Below are 21149 nucleotides of genomic sequence, written 5' to 3'. Positions count from 1 at the left end.
AATTGGTCAGATACAATTCACTGTATAATAATTTGTAATGAATGTCTATTATTAAATAATGTATTAAATAATAATTTACAATAATAAAGCAATATTATAAACAAATTTAAAACATATATTGATCATTGCAAAAGAGGGCATGAACTTGAACTTGACAGGAGGGCATGAACTTGAACAATGAATTTGACAGTTGAGGACCCTGCCCTCATGTAGCTTCTTTTCTTGCAGGGAAGAGAGCTATTATCTATACCTTTATTTATATTGTGTTAAACCGTAAAAGAGAAGTACAGGTTGTTAACCTGCTTATTATAGAGATTTAGTTCAGGTGAGGGAGGTGGTGGTCAAGGACAGTTACCTGGAGGAATGATATTTGAGCAGAGCTGTGAAGGATGAGTAGAATTAACTTAGGGAAAAGTAAGATGTTTAAAGTATGGATTAAAGAGACTTTAAGATGAAAAAGGGCATAGTGGGTTTAAGGTATTGAAGAAGGCAAGTGTACTTGGACTGATAGGCAAGCACAAAATTATACTGAGCTCTTTATAAGCCTTGTCAAGTATTTTTTAATGTTTTTCCCCATTTTTTTCTCTTTCTTTTTTTTTTTTTTTTAAAGATTTTATTTATTTATTTGACAGAGAGAGACCAAGCAGGCAGAGAGGCAGGCAGAGAGAGAGAGAGAGAGAGAGAGAGAGGAGGAAGCAGGCTCCCTGCCAAGCAGAGAGCCCGATGTGGGACTCTATCCCAGACCCTGAGATCATGACCTGAGCTGAAGGCAGAGGCTTAACCCACTGAGCCACCCAGGCACCCCCCCTCCATTTTTTTCTATTCTGATGTGATTACTTGTTTGACTCTAATTCATCCTCTGTCCCTAGACAGAATTAACTTATTTTAGTTAATTTATGCAGTACAAATATATTAGGTGTCTTTTGCTAACAATGTTCTAAATGAGATACAGATGTTGATTAAAGACAACATGGAACATTGGCTCTAGAGTCAGACAAACCTGATCTAAAGTGTTACCCTACTAATTAGCTATATAATTTTGCATCAGTTATTTAATATTTCTGAACCTGAATTTTCTCATGGGCTAATTTTTTTTTAAAGATTTTATTTATTTATCAGAGAGAGAGAGAGGGAGAGAGAGTGAGCACAGGCAGACAGAATGGCAGGCAGAGGCAGAGGGAGAAGCAGGCTCCCTGCCGAGCAAGGAGCCGGATGTGGGACTCGATCCCAGGACGCTGGGATCATGACCTGAGCCGAAGGCAGCTGCTTAACCAACTGAGCCACCCAGGTGTCCCTCATGGGCTAAATATTAATGGAAGTGATGATAGAAGGATTAAATGAGCTAACTGATAAATTTGCTCAATAAATGGTGGCTCTTTTTACTATTAAACAACTATAAGCCATTAATTCAGCTTTCAAGTTGCCTAAATTCTATAGGACATGACATACATCAGTAGTTATAATATGTAAAGAGCAGTAAATGATATAAGAACTAAAAAAGCAGTGGAGTTACTACTTCCAGACTTGAATATTAGGACTATTTAAAGATGAATGTAATGTATGGTAGACTTGGAGCTAGCTGTTTTCAAAAGTAAATTTGATATATTGCATTTTATTCATAAATGCTTACATTTTATTTTTATTTATTGATTTATTTATTTGACAGGGAGAGAGATGGTGAGAGAGGGAATACAAGCCAGAGGGAGAGGCTAAGGGAGAAACAGGCTCCCCACTGAGCTGCGAGCCCAATGCAGGGCTCCATCCCAGGACCCTGGGATCATGACCACAGTGGAAGGCAGACATTTAACAACTGAGCCACCCAGGTGCCCCTAAATGTTTACATTTTATCAAGCTAAACAACTACACTCCTGATTTCTTTCCTCACAATATCTTGTGAAACCATATGAAGCAGTTGGCTTCCTTTCTGACCTCTTTTTTTATTCTCCCTTTACTTAGGAAGCTATAGCTTCATCATTGACTTTCTGTTCCTCTGACACACTAGGTATAGTTCTGCCTCAGGACTTATGTGCTTGGTATTCCTTTGACCCAGAGTGCTTTCTTCCACCTGCCTACTTGGGTTTTCCCTGTCACTACCTAATACAGATCTGTCTGCTCAAATATGACCTAAATAGCAAAGAGGGAATTACCTCTTTATTTAAAAGAATGTGTCCTCTTTTTCACCTACCCCATCACTTTCCTTCCTGTTACCCCAATTTTCTTCATATACAACATATTATATATTTGTTTCTTTATTATTTTTTCAGCCTCCCCAAATAAAATACACCAACAGAAGGGTAGAGACTTCAGTTCATTCTTGGTCTTATCTCCATAGTCTAGAAGAGTATCTGTCTTATAATTGCTTCTCCATATGTAATTTTTTGAATAAATGAACACATGTTTTCTGGTTCAAATCACAATGGTTTTTTAAAAAAACATACATTTATTTATTTATTTATTTATTTTAGAGAGAAAGAGCAGGGGGTATGGGTGGCAGAGGGAGAGAGAGTCTTAAGCAGAAGCCACACTGAGCTTGGTACTTGACATGGGCACCATTTTGTCTGCTAGGCAGTAGGTCTTTTGAGACATTTTTTGGGTAAGATTTAGAAATGTGGGTTGTTTGATACTTCAGGTAGGTGAGTTAATAACAGGGTAATATGCAGTGTATAAAGGGCAAACATATGATTCTATTACCTACTTGATCCTGGAGAGGTTTTTTTGGCCTATTATAAGTACTTCTTTGGATCTGACCACTTTTTAAAAAACTACTTTTAAGAGCATTTCTACATTACAGCAAAATTAAGCAGAAAGTACAGAGTACATATTCCCTCTGCCCCCACATATGCACAACCTCCCTGACTATTAACATAGGCCACTGGAGTGGTATATTTGTTACAGTCAATGAACTTATGGTGACATATTATTAATACCCAAAGTCCACAGTTTTTATTAGTGTTCACTCTTTGTGTTACATATTCTGTGAGTTTTGACAAATATATGATGACCTCTAGCTAACATAACATTATTATACAGAATAGTTTCAATATCCTAAAATCTGTGTTCTGTCTGTATGTCTTTCAAAAACCTCTAGCCTTTGGCAACCGACCACTGGCATCTTTTTACTGTCTCCAACGTTTTGCTTTTTCCAGAATGCCATAGAGTGGGAATCATACAATATGTAGCCTTTTCTCTTAAAGTTTTCCATGTGTCTTTTCTTGGTTTGGTAGCTCTTTTCTTTTCAGTGCTGAATATTATTCCATTCTCTAGATATATCACAGTTTATTCATTTACCTACTGAAGAATTTCTTGGTTGCTTTCAAGTTTTGGCAGTTATAAATTAAGCTGATACAAATAACCATGTGCAGGTTTTCTGTGGATGCAAGTATTCAGCTCCTTTGGATAAATACCAAGGAAGAAGATTGCTGGATCATATGGTAAGAGTATGTTTAGTTTTTTTTTTTTAATAAGAATTCTTTTTATTTTTATTTTTTTTTTAATTTTTATTTATTTATTTTTTTTTAAGATTTTATTTATTTGACAGAGAGAGGTTACAAGTAGGCAGAGAGGCAGGCAGAGAGAGAGAGGAGGAAGCAGGCTCCCTGCTGAGTAGAGAGCCCGATGCGGGACTCGATCCCAGGACCCTGAGATCATGACCTGAGCTGAAGGCAGCGGCTCAACCCACTGAGCCACCCAGGCGCCCCAAGAGTATGTTTAGTTTTTAAGGAACTGCCCAACTGTCTTTCAGAGTGGTGGTACCATTTTGCATTCCCATCAAGAAAAAGTGAAAGTTACTGTTGATCCACATCCTTGCCAGAATTTGGTGTTGTCAGTGTTCTGGATTTTGGGCATTCTAATAATAGGTGTGTAGTAGTATCTTATTGTGATTTGTGGTTCCTGAATGTTGAACATCTTTTTTATATCTTGATTTGCCACCTGTATGTCTTCGTTGAGATATCTGTCAAGTCTTTTACCCACTTTTTTTTTTTAAAGATTTTATTTATTTATTTGACAGAGAGAAATCACAAGTAGATGGAGAGGCAGGCAGAGAGAGAGAGAGAGAGGGAAGCAGGCTCCCTGCTGAGCAGAGAGCCCGATGCGGGACTCGATCCCAGGACCCTGAGATCATGACCTGAGCCAAAGGCAGCGGCTTAACACACTGAGCCACCCAGGCGCCCCTCTTTTACCCACTTTTAAATCAAGTTGTTTTCTTATTCCTAAGTGTTAAGAGTTCTTTGTATATTTGGATAATAGACCTTTATCAGATGTGTCTTTTGCAAATATTTTCTTCCATTCTGTGGCTTGTGTTCTCATTCTCTTGACAGTGCCTTATGCTGAGCAGTTTTTAATTTTAAGGAAGTCCAGCTCCTCAGTTATTTCTTTCACAGATCATCACTTTGGTCTTGAATTTAAAAAGTCATTATTATACCCTAAGTTATCTAGGTTTCTTCCTGTTTTTTTTTCTAGTAATTTCATAGTTTTGCATTTTATAGTTAGGTGATCCATTTTGAGTTAATTTTTGGAGAAGGGTATAAAGTCTATTTCTAAATTCTTTTTTTTTCTAGTACCATTTGTTTTTTTAAAGATTTTTAAAATTTATTTGACAGATAGAGATCACAAGTAGGCAGAGAGGCAGGCAGAGAGAGAGAGGAGGAAGCAGACTCCCTGCTGAGCAGAGAGCCTGACGCAGGGCTCGATCCCAGAACCCTGGGATCATGACCTGAGCCGTAGGCAGAGGCTTTAACCCACTGAGCCACCCAGGTGCCCCTCTAGTACCATTTGTTAAAAGAGACTGTATTTTCACCATTGTATCATCTTTCTGTTTTATATGAAAGATCAGTTAACTGTATTTATGTGGGCTTTAAATTTTATTTTCTTTACTTTTAAATATTTTTATTTGAGTATAGTTGACATGGGCTTTGTTTATCATATCCACAAAATAATTTGCTGGGATTTTGATTGGAATTGTATTGAACTGATACCTCAGGTAAGGAAGAATCGATATATTGACAATCTTCCCATCCATGAACATGGAATATTTTTACATTAATTTAGTTTATCTTTAATTTTATCAGAGTTTTATAGTTTTCCATATATATATATATAAAATACATATTTTGTTAAGTTGCCCTAAATTATATCTAAGTGTTTAATTTTTTAAGGTATTCATATAAATTTGTTGTTTTAAATTTCAAATTCCACTTGTTCATTGCTGGTTTATAGGAGATTGATTGACTTTTGTGTATTAACCTTGTATGCTGCAGCTTTGCTGTAATTGCTTATTAGTTCCATAAGTTCTTTTTTTTTTATTCTTTTGGATTTTCTGCTTATATGATCATGTCATCTGTGAACAAAGACAGTTTTATTTCTTCCTTCCTTAGTATGTATACATTTTATTTCCTTCTCTTGTCTTTTTTCATTAGCCTGGGCTTCCAATATAATGTTAAAAAGGAGTGGTAAGAGGAGACATCTTTGCCACATTCTTGATCTTACCAGGATGTCTTCTAGGTTCTCACCATTCAGTACGCTGTTAGCTGTAGGTTTTTGTGGATTGAGAAATTCCCCTGTATTCCTAATCTGCTGGAGAGGTTTGTTTTTTTGTTTTTTTGTTTTTGTTTTTTTTTTCTGGAGAGTTTTTATCATGGATGAATTTGGATATGTGAGATACTTTTTCTGTATCTATTGATATGATCATGTGGTTTTTCTTTTTTAACTTGTTAATGTGATAATTACATTAAGTGATTTTTGAATGTTGAATCAGCTTTGCATACCTGAGATAAATCCCACTTGGGTTGTTGTGTATAATTTTATTTTATACATTGTCGGGTTCAGTTTGCTTATATTTTTCATCACATTTCTGTTAATAATTGGCTCCCTCATAACGTGCTGATCAAATATTCAGTTAAAGCTTTGAAAAATAGTGTATATGTTGGATGACAGAATTGAAAAACAATTTTTTTCCTCTATGGGCCAAACTAGCTAAATCTATGATGTAGAATTTAAAGCACATTATATAAAGATATTTTGAGAATCAATTTAATTTGCATAGGTAATGTCACAAATTATCTGAGTTATAATCCCAGCTTTCCCATTTGTACACTGTATAACCTTGAGCCAATTATTTACCCTGTCCATGTCTTAGATTCTTCATCTATAAAATGAGGGTAATGGTGTTAACTTATCACATAGGGTTGTTACGAAGTGTAAAATAAGTTAGACATGTTAAGTCTCATAAAACAATAGCTGGCATTTAGTAAGAGCTGATTAAATGTTACCTGTGACTATTATACAGTTCTGCACTTAGACTCAGACTTACATTCAGTTGTTTATGATGTGCGTGATATGACTTAGCACAACTGAGAAAGAGTAGTTTCTTAGTCTTTTTTGGATTGTAAACTCAGGAGTGATAGTGTGATTTGGATAGGAAAAAAGTTAATGTAGTTTAAGGGTCTAAAAGAGTGGTTACCAACCTTGATACTTCCTATATCATTTCCCAGCAAATTAGTTTGAAGAAAAATTAAAATGTAATATTTCTGAGTTTGTCAGAGTCTAGGAGAAATATTCAGTTATTTACAAAGTAGAGGAGCTGGATTGAGGAAACCAACCAAAACATTCCTGGATTTTGGCATAAGGCCCTGAGAAAGAAGGAGGGAAAAAGTTTCATGTCTTTTCTGATGGCCTGTCCCTGACCTGTAGACAAAGGGTTACCGCTGAGTGAAAAATTGGGCTGCTCTTCTTCTCTTCTAGTGACTTTCAGACTTAAAGAATTATTTATATAAAAGAAAGGTTTCCTTTCTCAGACCTAAACTGAACACCCTAATAGTGGGAACTATGTTCTTTTCCCCCTTCCTGATATTTAATGCCTTTATCTTACTGAAATTTTTCCCGTAACCTTTACCTTTTAACTAATGATATAATTTACTTATTAGAATTAAAGTCCCACAAAAGCTTTTTTCACTGAAGCTCCTAGAGCATTGCCTGGGACAGCATAGATACTCAGTAAATATTTGCTAAGTGAGCTGAATGAGCAAAATCTCAGTACAAGCACAGCAGCTCTAAGTGAAGCCAGGACAGGGATTTAGAGTTCTGTCCATTGGCTTCTGTCCTCTTCCACTCTGTGGAATTTCTGTAAGTATCACAGATTGAAAACTATTTTACAGGTAATGATCTGTGTAAGATAGCTGGAGTAGGGTTCACCCATTTTATTTTATCTTTCTTTCAATATCTAGAAACAATAATTCCCAGAAACCAACTGGGTCTGAGTGGGTGATGATGGATACCTGGAGCTGGCCACAGAAGGGCTCATTTTTCTGGGAAATATACTTCCCAAACTATGGAGCTCTATTATTACAACCTCTGGTTGAGAGGGAATGGCTGGTAGCAGTGTATATACCATCAGTTTAGAACATCAGAGAACATTATCATGCTGATGTTGTAGATACTTAAAAGTGGAAAATACAATAAAGGTGAAGATAAAATCTAAAATATAAACAGTAAACAAATGAACCTGTGTTTCGAATGAATAATGTAACCACACTGAAGATAACCCAGGTAACTTTGGGGCATAGTATGTATTTTCAAACTCAAGATAAAAAGAACTATAGGGACACCTGGGTGGCTCAGTTGGTTAAGCAGCTGCCTTCGGCTCAGGTCATGATCCCAGCTTCCTGGGATCGAGTCCCACATCAGGCTCCTTGCTCAGCGGGGAGCCTGCTTCTCCCTCTGCCTCTGCTGCCACTCTGCCTGCCTGTGCTTGCTCTCTCTCTCTCTCTCTTTCTGGCAAATAAAATCTTAAATTAAAAAAAAAAAGATAAAAAGAACTATAAACAAATAACCCTAGTTTGTAGGCAGGTTTTTTGTGATGGTATAAATTGACAATTTTAAAACTATTTTCTTTCTTTCTTTACTCTTTTCTATCTATTCTAAGATTGAGTAAATAACTTAATGGGGGAGAAGGGAAAGTTCTTCCTTAAAATTGCAAATAAATGTAGAACTCTTGGAATTAGAAAATGACCACTTCAGAATGATTTAAATAATACTTTCACACAAGAATAATTTGCAGGTACCAAACTATTGGGTGGAAGTTTGATGAGGAGTATGATATTTACATAGCCTCGATAATTTACAAAATAGTACCTTATTACAAAGAGAAAACAGTAACTTTACAGTGGAAAAATTTGTCGGGATACCTTTAACCAAGTAATCAAAGTTAGCATCACTAATAATAGAGCACACTAACCTCTTGTAGCTTTTGATAGGTGTGCAAAGGAGTATGTTACTTTGTGACATTCCTGTAAAAAATGCATAATTTGAATTTAAAAATGAGAGATCATCAAACAAATGTAAGTTGAAGGATGTTCTACAAAATAGTTGATCTGTGTTCTTTAAAAATCTTAGTCTTAAAAGGCATAGACTGAAGAACTGTTCCTTATGATAGGATTCTTTTTTTTTTTTTTAAGATTTTATTTATTTATTTGACAGAGATAACAAGTAGGCAGAGAGGCAGGCAGAGAGAGAGAAGAGCAAGCAGGCTCCACTCTGAGCAGAGATCCCGATTGATCCCAGAACCCTGGAATCATAACCTGAGCCAAAGGCAGAGGCTTTAACCCACTGAACCACCCAGGCGTCCCTTATGATAGGATTCTTAAGGAGACATTACGGTTAAATGCAATGCATGATCCTGAATTAGATTCTGGACTGGGGAAGTCAACAGCTTTAAAGGACATAAAATCAGTCAGTGGCATTTGAATATGGACTCTCGTTATGTAACGGAAATTTTAACATTGATACAATACTGATTTGGTTAGCTCTACTGTGGTTATCTATCTGTCTTGCTAGAAAGCTACATGGAAACATGGAGTGCTAAAATGGTACAATGTCTGCAACTCAGACATGGTTCAGGGAAGAAGGTGTGAGAGAGAGAATGGCAAAGCACATGGGGTAAAATGTAAATAATTGATAGTATTTGGAAGTTATATAAAGATAAAAAGTCACCTAAAAATTCCCAAGTTATAGTCATCTTTGAACAACTTGATTTTACTAGTTATTTATAGAATTTTTAAAAAAAGATTTTATTTGACAGAGAGAGGGAGAGAGGGAATGCAAGCAGGGGGAGTGGAAGAGGGAGAAGCAGATTACCCACTGAGCAGGGAGCCCGAAGTGGGGCTCGATCCCAGGATTCTGAGATCATGACTTGAGCCGAAAGCAGACGCTTAACGACTGAGCCACCCAGGCACTCCTAGTTATTTATAGATTTTTTAAAAAGTACAAAAATTATTCTCATCACTTAAAAAAGTAAAGTAGTGAAGGAAATGCTGATTAAGTCAAGAAATTACGAACTGTTAAGATACAGAGCAGAAGGACCTAAATTTTTGTTTGGAGTTCTGTCATGACCAAGTAACTTCATTGAGCACCTCACTGTCCTGTGTTCATTTCCTTCGACATGTGTACAGTAGGTTTTTAAAGGACTTCCTAAATATTTCCTGTATAACTAATAAGTTTTCTTTAAAAAGCATGCTTTGTAAAAATCAGATTGCCAGGGGTGCCTGGGTAGCTCAGTCTTGTTAAGTGTCTGCTTTTTGCTCAGGTCATGATCCCAGGGTCCTAGGATTGAGCCCCACTTTGGGCTGCCTGCTCATCGGGAAGTCTGCTTTTTCCCTCTCCCACACCCTCTGCTTGTATTCCCTCTCTCGCTGTGTCTCTGTCAAATAAATAAATAAATAAAATCTTTTAAAAAATCAGACGGGCATGTTCCAGACACACACTTTAATAAATTTATTAAGAAAATTTGAAGACCCGGGTGCCTTGGTGGTTCAGTTGTTAAGCATCTGCCTTCAGCTCAGGTCATGATCAGCCCAACAACGGGCTCCCTGCTCAGCGGGAAGTCTGTTTCCCCCTCTCCCTCTGCTGCTCCCCTGCTTGTATTTCATCTCTTGCCATGTCTCTCTCTGTCTGTCAAATAAATAAATTAAAAAAGACAGAAAATTTGAAGACCATTTTTATAATTTTTTGTTTATATTTTGAAAGTTTTTATTTAAATTCCAGTTAACATACAATATAATGTTAGTTTGATACGTACAATTTAGTGATTCAGCAGTTCCATACATCACTTGGTGGTCATCACAAGAAGTCTTGTTTGTGTGTGTTTGTGTGTCTTTTCTTTTACCACTTTGCTCATTTGTTTCTTAAATTCCACATATGAGTAGAATCATATAATATTTGTCTTTCTCTGACTGACTTATATTTTACTTAGCATTATACTGTCTAGCTCTATCCGTGTTGTTGCAAATAGCAAGATTTCATTTTTTTTATGGCTGAGTAATAGTCCACTGTATATATGTACCACATCTTTCTTTGTTCATCAGTCAGTGGGCACTTGGGCTGCTTCCATTTCTTGGCTATTGTAAATAATGCAGCTCTAAACATAAGAGTGTCTTTATTTCTTTGAATTAGTGTTTTTGTGTTCTTTGAGTAAATACCCAGTAGTGCAATTGCTGGATTATAGGGTAGTTCTTTTTTTTAACTTTTTGAGGAACCTGTGTAACTGTTTTAAACAGTGGCTACACCAGTTTGCAGTTCCATCAAGGGTTCCTTTTTCTCCACATCCTCACCCAACACCTGCTGTTCCTTGTGTTGTTGATTTTAGCCATCTGACCCCTGGTGTGAGGTGATATCTCATTGTGATTTTGATTTAAACTTCTTGAGGATTAGTGATGATGAGAATCTTTACATGTGTCTTTTGGCATTTTTGCAATTTTTTTTTACGAGGGAATATTTTAGGGAATGGAAGTTCTTTATTAAAGAATGACATAAACACTCATTTTAATTTTATGTAATAAGTTATTTTAATACTTAGTATAATTCTTAATAGATTGGTGACATCCATAAAAACTCACCTTGATATTAGTATCAGTGAGCTGCTAACAAAATTATTCTATAGGATCTATGTAAAATATTCCTATCATTCCTTTAAAAAAAAGTTTTTATCAGGGTTCTAAAAATAATGAGGTATATTCAAATACATTGCTTATAGTTTTTCTTTGTTCTAGAAATTTGTGAAATAAAGGTTACTTAAAGGTATTTTTTCATACTTTTGGGGATTTAAAAAAATTTGGGTATAGGTACTACACAATGTTATATTAGTTTTAGGTGTGCAGTATAGCATTATGCTATGCTCACAAGTGTAGCTACCATCTGTCACCATACAACACTATAATATTACCATTGACTCTATTCCTTATGCTGTGCCTTTTAGTCCCATGATTTATTCATTCAATATCCAAAAGCCTGTATTTCCCACTCCCCTTCACCCATTTTGCTCAACTCCCTACCTTCCTCCTCTCTGGCAACCATCAGTTTGTTCTCTGTATTTATAGATCTGATTCTGTTTTTGTTTGTTTATTCACTTATTTTTAGATTACACATAAGTAAAATCATATAGCATTTTTTTCTCAGTCAGACTTATTTCACTTAGTATAATACCCTCTAAGTCCATCCATGTTGTCTCAAATGGCACAATCTCATCCTTTTTTATGGCTGAATAGTATTCTGTTTACATATATAGACACACAGACACACACAAAAACACACCCCACCTCTTTCTTATCCATTCATCTGTTGATGGACACTTAGCTTGCTTCTGTATCTTGGCTATTGTAAATAATATTGCACTAAACAAGATTGCGAATAATGAAAAATAAAAAGATAAAAAGGTTTTTATATTGTATTATTAAAAAAAGCCCCTTTAAATAAACACCTAACCATATAACAAATAGATAATGTTATAGATAATTTATTGGTAAATGCAGATATTGATAGAAATGTGTTTATTAATTATAAAATTATTTAATTGAGATTCTAAAGTCAGTGACAGTAACAATTTAAGCTGTTTGACCAGTGAAATGCTAGTTAAAATGGAGTAGTCATTCCTTGGTGGTAACAATAGTTCTACCCTGCTTTGGTGACATGTCTCTCGTTTTTTTTTTCCTTATAAAAATTCCTTTCTACCATTGCTAGGCATAGGGCACCTGGGTGGCTCAGTGGGTTAAGCCCCTGGCTTAGGCTCAGGTCATGATCTCAGGGTCCTGGGATCGAGCCCCGCATCGGGTTCTCTGCTCAGCAGGGAGCCTGCTTCCTCCTCTCTCTCTGCCTGCCTCTCTGTCTACTTGTGATCTCTCTCTGTCAAATAAATACCATTGCTAGGCATCACTCCTTGTTGACACAACTCTTCATGTTTTGGACTCCTTGAGTACTTACTACCAGTGTTAGAAAGGATATGTGTGGAATGGAATTTGTGGGAGTTGTCAGCAAACAATGATGTCTGTTCTGTTTCTCTTTCTTTGTGTATACAGTATTTTATATTTCAAAGATTCAGTATTTTACCTCTTGGGCATTTGACTTGAGTCTAGGGGAATTATTTATTATGAATTAGAGGAGATTGTGATTCTACAGTAATGTGTGGATTTTACAGTTTCTACAGTAACTTGTAGTGGTCCTCTTTCTTATATCATTAGAATAAAGTCCTGTTTTCTGGGGGAAATTGAGGACCTCCACTTTGTATTTTACATACCTGTGCTGTGTTTGGAATTACTCTATCAGTGCAATGTAGCAGTAATTATGTTACTAACAACAATTTTGTGAGATGTTTATTATTCTCATTTTACAGATGAGGAAACTGAGGCTTGGTGAAGTTACGAAACTTGTCCAAAGTCACACAGCTTGTAAAGGGCACAGCCAAGATTCAGAGCCAGGTCTGTCCAACTTCAAAACTATTAACTGTAGCCATGAAACTTTGAAATACCTGTTAAGTATCAACCTATGATAAGTTGTACTGCTATTAATATTTCTTAACTGTTGTTTAACTGTTACTGATAATTTTTTTAATGGTGAGTATTTATTTGTCAATGATAATTTTATGTATCTTTTAAATATTGTGAAAAGAGGTGTAACCTAGTAATTGAGGGTCTGGGCTCTGGAGACAGACTCCTGGGTGTGAATCCCTAAGCTTTTCCACTTACTTGTGTGACATTGGGAAAGTAACTTAACTTTTTCTGTACCTCAGTTTTCCTACTGTAAAATGGCATAAGCAGTATAATCCATCTGGTAAAGTTGTTGTGAAGATTATATTATTTAATATGTACAAGAGCCTTTATAACAATGCCTGGCATGCAGTAAGCATTCAATAAATGTTAGCTACTGGTATTATCATTTCCTAGCAGTTAGTAAATAGCCTAAATGATCATTACTTCTAATTCTGTTATAAAGTTGAATAAGGAAAGTTTAAGCAGCAATATAAGATAGCCCAAAATTCACATAAACCAAAATTAAATTTGAATAAGTTAAACCTAAGGAAAATCATACATTTGATCAATTTCAGATCTATGGTAGAGCAAACTGGGTAACTGCTTATGGACCTTACACGTAGAAGTGTATTTTATGTATAGGGACTATGAATAGGACCATGTAGTTACCTTTTGAGCCCTATATGATCATTGTATTATGAATGTGTTTTGTCTGTTTTCCTCTTATAGATGCAATTTATATTCAGAGTAAATGTTTACATTTTTAGGTGGCTTTTAAGGAGATACTTCAGCAGTGTTCACATATAATTACCAAGAACCAAAACCTTACGTGTTATGTAAAATGTTAGGAACATTTCATCACTTGCATGAATAGTTATCAGAACTTATACTGTGTTGAATGTGCACATTGATTGTTCTTTGAACCAAGGGGGCCACAGCACATTCAGCTAGAACTCAGCAGTGTACTGCTCATATGCTCTTTACTCATATTTCTTTATTCCGACAATAAGAATTTTGAAGTGCCATATCCACTGTTACTACAGTTTAGTTAAAATATCTGCGATTAGTGACTAAGAAGTTCATACCAATCGTAAAAATACCCATAAATGGTAGTAATTTGAGTCAAGTTATGTAAATACTCCAAAGCTATAATTTTAAAATGGGACTTGCCTTATAGGGCATCTGGGTGGCTCAGTCACTTAAGCATCTGACTTCGGCTCAGGTCATGATCTCGGGGTCCTGGGATTGAGCCCTATGAGCAGGGAGCCCACTTGTCCCTCTCCCTCTGCCCCTTTCCCTGCTTGTGCTCACTCTGTGTCTCTCTCTCAAGTAAATAATAAAATGTTTAATAAATAAATAAAATGGGACTTGCCTTGTATATGAGCCTAAGATCTCTGTAACTTTTTTTTTTTTTTTTTAGATTTTTATTTATTTATTTGACAGAGAGAGATCACAAGTAGGCAGAGAGGCAGGCAGAGAGAAAGAGGAGGAAGTAGGCTCCCTGCTGAGCAGAGAGCCCGATGCGGGACTCGATCCCAGAACCCTGAGATCATGACCTGAGCCGAAGGCAGCGGCTTAACCCACTGAGCCACCCAGGCACCCTCTGTAACTTTTTTTTAAAAAGATCTTTGTAACTTTAAATGTACACATGCATTTAATTCTCTTTATTTCATGATACTGAGTCTTCCTATCCTTGAACATGGTATGACTTTCTAGTTATTTAAATATTTAAAAATATCTCTCAGTAAAGTATTTCTTTTTTTTGGTAAATCTCATGTCTCTTTGAATTATTAGATACCTTATTTCTTGTTACTATTACAAATAGTATATTTTTCCTCTTTTGTTTTTCCTTTCCATTTCTATTTGCTGATGTAAGCTTTTTTGGTATATAATACAGATCTATATTCAGTTGTCTTATCAAATTATTTTATTAAAATACTTTGTGTGAAGATTGTGCTTTCTTTCTAGTAGTTACATATTCTCTCTCTCTCTCTCTCTCTCTCTCCCCCTCTTTTTTTTTTTTTTTTTTTTTGCCTTACTGTGCTAATTAGGACTTCCGGTACAATATTTAATACAGGTGTTAATAGTGGGCATTCTTACGTTGCAGTTAATTTTTAGAAGCAAGTGCTTCTTATGTTTCACTATTAAGAATAGTGTTTGGTGTAGATTTTTGATAGATACTCTGTGGGTTAAAGACATTTCTGTTGCTAGTTGGCTAAGATGTTTTTTGTTTGTGAAGAACAAGTAATAAATTTTATCAGACACTTTTTCTAAACTTGTGAGAAGATCATATGGTTGTTCTTCCTTATTCTGTTAAGGTGGTGAATGACATTTATAGGTTTTTCTATTGTTGAATTACCTTTGCATTACAGGAATGAACCCAACTTAATATGATGGTGTTTTTTCATATACAAGTGGATTTAGTTTATTAGTATTTCATTTAGGATTTTTGTATCTAAGTTCATGGATGATATTGGCCCATAATTTTATTTCTTATGTTATCTTTGTTTGATTTTGGTATTCAGATTATACCACCTCAAAGAATGAGTTGGAAACTATTCCGTTCTGTCCCCTCCCTCCTTTAAGGGTTTATATAAGACTAGAATGATCTGTTTCTTGAAAGTTTGGTTGAACTTCTGTTAACTGTCTGGGCTTAGTATTTTGAGGGGGGTGTGTGGGCTTAGTGGTTTTTGAGGAGGTATGTATTCAGTTTTCTAAATAGTTTTTACTTAAAATTTCTGTTTCTAGTTAGGGCAGTTTTTAAATAAAAAGTTTTCTTTTTTAGGAATCCACCATTTTTGTCTGTATTTGGCATAAAGTTGTTCATGCTTATCATTTAAATTTCTGCTTAGTATTTCTCTCCTTTTTATTCCTAATATTTTTTGTGACTTCTGTTTTCCTTCATCAATCTTATTAGAGGGTTTATATATTTTCTTTTTTTTTTTAAGATTTTATTTATTTATTTGACAGAGAGAGATCACAAGTAGGCAGAGAGGCAGAGGGAGAGGAGGAAGCAGGCTCCCCGCCGAGCAGAGAGCCCAATGTGGGGCTTGATCCCTGGACCCTGGGATCATGACCTGAGCTGAAGGCAGAGGCCTTAACCCACTGAGCCACCCAGGCGCCCCTATATATTTTCTTAGCTTTATCAAAAACCAGTGCTTGACTCTGATTTTCTCTGTTATGTGTTTTCTTTTTCATTAATTTTTGGCTTTTCTCCTTTAACACTTCTTTTTTTATTTTAAGATTATTAATTTATGTATTTGACAAACAGAGATCACAAGTAGGCAGAGAGAGAGAGAGAGAGAGAGAGAGAGAAGCAGGCTCCCCGCCGAGCAGAGAGCCCAATGTGGGGCTTGATCCCAGGGCCCTGAGATCATGACCTGAGCTGAAGGCAGAGGCTTTAACCCACTGAGCCACTCAGGTCCCCCTCCTTTACACACTTCTTAAGTGAAAAGTAGAATCTAACATTAGGATATCTCATATTTTCCAAGGACAGGATTTCAGTAGGCTTTGAGACTAGGTGGACCCAGGGGCTTATAGTGCTCCCGGGACATTCATTCTTTTTCCTTTAAGTCTTCCTTTCCTCTTGTTGTCATCTGACTTTTCTACTCTTCAGTCTACAAGATGGAAAGTGGTGACAATGAACAATGAATTTGATGTCAGTTTCAACTTTGTGTGCTCTTGATTCTTTCGGGGATTTCAGATTTTTCCATCTGGATCACTTCTTTCTTTTTGGAGATTTTTTTTCTTTAGAATTCTCCTTAGTGAGATTTTCTGTAGTAAACTCTCAGCTATTTTGTCTGAAATCTATGTCTTTTTTTTTCTCTTTGTTTATCACTTTTTTTGATAGATATTCCATTAGGTATAAAATTTTGGGCTGGCAGTATTTTTGTAGTCATTGTAAGAGATAATTCCACTCTCTCTTGGTTTCCATTGTTGCTATTGATAAATCAGCTCCCTAATAATTGTTAACTTAAGTGAATGTGTCTTTTGTTCTGTTTTGTTTTTACAAAACTTGCTGTTTTTGAACTCTTTTATTTTTTGGTTTTTCTGAAGTTTCATATGCTGTGCCTCGGTGTAGATTTCTTTTTATTTATCCTGTGTGAGACTTTTACTGTGAATTGCTTATTTTCCCTGGAAAAAATATTAGTGGTTCTTCTTTGAGGCCCAAGAAGGAAACACATTGCTTCAAGAGGATATACCTTTAGTTTTTACCCCCAAATACCTCAAGGTACATGCTGCAATTTGGTGACTGAATTTATCCTTTGAAGTTTTGGACCACCCTAATGGGGTGACTTTGGATTGCAAATATGTGTGTGGTTCCTCTTTTCTTTACAGCCTCTTAGGAATCCTTTGTTGTCTTCTACATCAGGAAGACCAGTTTCCTTGTCCTTTGGTAATGAATGAGTGGACTGGGTTTACTTTCCCTATTCACTCTTTTCCTGAGTATGAAACTTTTGGGGGGGGGGTGGTCCCAGCTTTATGGAGAAAGGGTCTCTTGTTAGATTTTCCATTTGGGGTGAGTCTTATTCTTTGGTTTCTGTTCTCTCTGAAGAGATTATAAAAATTAAAGCTTAACTTGGTGAGTTAGGCAGATGTATACAAGATAAAAACTATGTTGTGGGGCACCTGGGTGGCTCAGTGGGTTAAGCCACTGCCTTCAGCTTGGGTCATGATCTTGGGGTCCCGGGGTCGAGTCCCGCATCGGGCTCTCTGCTCAGCAGGGAGCCTGCTTCCTCCTCTCTCTCTCTCTCTGCCTGCCTCTCTGCCTACTTGTGATCTTTCTCTGTCAAATAAATAAATAAAATCTTAAAAAAAACACAAACAACTATGTTGTTATGCCACTTATCTCTTTGAGTTTCTGCCTTCTCATAGATTTTGGTCTGGTAATTCCTTTATGATCTTGTCAGCTCTTTAGTGCTTTTTGAAATAAAATTTTATCCATCACTTTTAACTGTTTTCAGTGAAGAATTGGGTAAATAATCTAGCCCAAAATGTTATTGGAAGTGGAATTTTATTCAGATTTCTTGGAGTTTTCTCTTTTCTTTTTCTGATTCTTTCAGGTAGATGCTTAACTCACCAATGATTAGGCTTTTTTCTAACATAAGCATTTTTTTAAAAAGATTTTATTTATTCATTTGAGAGAGAGAGAGAGCAAGCCAGTGGAAGGAGTAGGGGGAAGATACTAACAGACTCTATGTGGAGCATGGAGTCTGATGCAGGGCTTGATCCCATCACCTGAGATTGTGACCTAAGCTGAAACCAAGAGCCAGACACACTAATAACTGAACCACCCAGGCACCCCTCTAATGTAAGCATTTAAAGTTATACATTTTTTTAAAAAGATTTAATTTACTTATTTGACAGAGAGATCATGGGTAGGCAGAGAGGCAGGCAGAGACAGGGGGGCGGGAAGCAGGGTCCCTGCTGAGCAGAGAGCCTGATATGGGGCTCGATCCCAGGACCCTAAGATCATGAACTGAGCCGAAGGCAGAGGCTTTAACCCACTGAACCATCCAGGCGCCCTTAAAGCTATACATTTATAAGTGGTTCATCAGGTTTGAAGTGGAATATTTTCATTATTATTACTATTTTTTAGAGGGGAGGGACAAAGGCCGGGGAGTGAGGGGAGAGGGAGAGAGAGAGAAAATCCCAAGCAGGCTCCATGCTCAGTGCAGAGTCTGATCAATTCCATGACCCCTAGATCGTGACCTGAGCTGAAATCAAGAGTTAGACACTTATCTGACTCAATGACCCAGGCGCCCCTTATTATTTTTAACTATATGTATTTAAGGTTTTTAATTTGCTATTATAACTTTTAGTTATACTTGCTTTTTTAAGTCATGACCTGTGATCCACAAGTCAGTTAGGAGTTTTGAAATACATGGATTTTAAAAGATTTCTTTTTGTTGTATATAACACACCTTTCAAAAAACCCAGGATTTTCATTTGGATCACAAAGCAAGACTCAGCTCTGTGCTGTGTAAAAGAGATGTACAAAATGATTTAGAAAAGCTAAAAATAAAGGGAAAGGCAAAAATATGTAAGGCAAATGAAAACAATAAGAAAGTATGAGTTGCTCTGTGAACACACTTTTGGGGGACTTTTTCTTCCCTTCCTGATCACAAACTTTAGTGAATAACCAATATTCTGTATCACTGAGACTTATTGAGAGTCTTGGAAGACTGATTTTACATTACTAACTGAATGGTCATTTTTCTTCCCTTTCCTCCCCCTTCTTTTCCTTCTCCTCTTCTCCTTCTCCTCTTCCTCTTTTCCTTAGACTTTAATATCTCTGAAACTTGGATCCATCTCTCATATTGGTATGCATTTTATTACTGGTGATATTTCACAATTAAGGAACAATTACTAATAATTTTTGGCAGCATTTTTCTCTTAGTACAACATATTCTGCAATCTCTAGTATCTTACTTTTGGTGAAATACACATTTTTACATGTATATCATGACTCTTCATCCCACCCCATCCCCTCCTTGAAATGCTCCTCTTTTTTGTCTTTCCCATCCTATGCTTATATCATTCAAGACCTTAAGGGTAGGGGTGCCTGGATGGCTCAGCCTGGTAAGTGTCTGACTTTGGCTTAGGTCATGATCGCCAGGGTCCTGGGATCAAGTCCCACAGCAGGCTCATTGCTCAGTGGGGAGCCTGCTTCTTAATCTTCCTCTGCTTCTCCCCCACCTGACTCGTGTGACTCACTCTGCTCTCTCTTTCAAATAAATAAGTAAAAAGTCTTAAAGACCTTAAGAGTGGAAATAATCTTTAGTTTCTCATTCTGGTTCCTGTTGTTCCAGCACCTAGCATAATATGTTGTTGGACACAGGGTTTTATTTAATTAACAATTAAGGGAAGTGTGTATGTATAATGAATCAGAGCATGGGCTGTGACATATTTATATTAGTGATCAATTTTTTTAGCTTGTTGGTAAGAGGAATTAAAAACCTACATTTTGGATAGAAAGAACAGAAGCCAATGATTCCTACATTAAGTAAGAGAATTCATTGGATCAGTGCTTATTCATCTGGTGATGTTTGAGAGTTTAACCAATGAAACAAAAAAATTACAAAATATAGACACTGTGAAGGAAAGAAAAAGAATAGTACAATACAGAATAACAGAGAGTGGCATTTAGAAAGAGGAAGAAAGAAGGCTTCATCAACGAGAAGACGAGACTTGATATATACTAGTGAAAGACAGCAGTTGTTGAAAGCTCTGAGAGAAAAGCATTTCAGACATGGAAATAGGCCCAAAGTGAAGAGCTTTTATTTAACTGAAAGACTCATAGTTGTGGAGAGTGTCACCTCAAGGTAAGAGAGGCAGGCAGGAATGGTACCTTAATATGCTAACATTTACTCAGCATTTGGGGTGTAGTAGGTACAGTTCCAGCCACTTTTTCTTGGTCAATGTGAATTATTCTGCCATACTGACTTCTCAGATGCTGAGAGTTTGGATTTAATTTGAAGACGCATTAGAAAACCTTGGCACTATGCAATGCTATGATCCATTTTACATTTTTGAAGATCACACAGGCTGCTTTGTGCACAGTTGATCAGAAGGAGGCTTATACTAGTCAGGTAAGAGGCAAAGTTGTTGGGGCACCCATGGTGGCTCAGTAGTTATAAGTAGTTAAGTGTCTGCCTTCAGCTCGGGTCATGTTCTTGGGGTCCTAGGATCGAGCCCTACATCAGGCACTCTGCTCAGCAGGAAGCCTGCTTCCCCCACCTCTCTCTGCCTGCCTCTCTGCCTACTTGTGATCTCTCTCTGTCAAATAAATAAATAAAATAAAACCTTAAAAAAAAGAGGCAAAGTTGTTTTGAACCATGGTTCTGATGATGGAGATGAAGAGCAGTAGACCAGTTTAAGATAATGTTTTACAAGTCTTGTGTTAATGTCTTGGATAAGGGGAGAGGATTGTGAGGGAAAGGGAATAGTCAGATCCTAGAGGGTTAAAGAATTGAAGAGATGATGTGTGTAGATATTATGTGAAGTTTTTGTCAGTTAAAGGGGAGCAGAGCTGTTTTTAACCTTCTTACTTCTGTAATTTTTCCAGTGACATTTCTGTCTCTCTCTTTTAAATTCTTGGAACCAAATATATTTTTATTCTAGTCTGCCTCTCCAGATTCCAGCACCTTTTTCTCATCCCACACTTAACAGATGCTTAGAGGAGGGAAGTCAGTGTAAAAGTAGGATAGCATTCTCAGCAATTCTGCCCTTTTTCATCAGGATGTTCCTTGCTAAATCAGTCCTTTTTGTATCAGAAGAAAACCATTTTGTTTTATAAGTAAAGCTTTAATTCTTGAAAGGACACCATCTTCGTGAAGTCAGTCATGTGTATTT

The 21149-nt window shown here is 36.5% G+C and overlaps 1 protein-coding gene across 6 annotated transcripts in view; it reads left to right on the top strand.

Moving 5' to 3' along the window:
* The window catches only part of NUMB (NUMB endocytic adaptor protein), a 191448-nt gene that overhangs the window by 75773 nt on the left and 94526 nt on the right, over positions 1-21149 (top strand). For 5 of the 6 annotated variants that reach the window (XM_044232051.1, XM_044232049.1, XM_044232048.1 and 2 more), the window contains exon 3: positions 12659-12743. The exons of the other annotated variant lie outside the window; for it this stretch is intronic. The gene's annotated coding sequence lies outside the window, so the exon portion shown is untranslated. The remainder of the gene's footprint in view (positions 1-12658; positions 12744-21149) is intronic. 6 annotated transcript variants of the gene reach the window in all.

This window comes from Neovison vison, chromosome 13, assembly GCF_020171115.1.
Source record: "Neovison vison isolate M4711 chromosome 13, ASM_NN_V1, whole genome shotgun sequence".
NCBI lineage: Eukaryota > Metazoa > Chordata > Mammalia > Carnivora > Mustelidae > Neogale > Neogale vison.
This window is presented reverse-complemented; position numbering and strand designations above follow the sequence as displayed.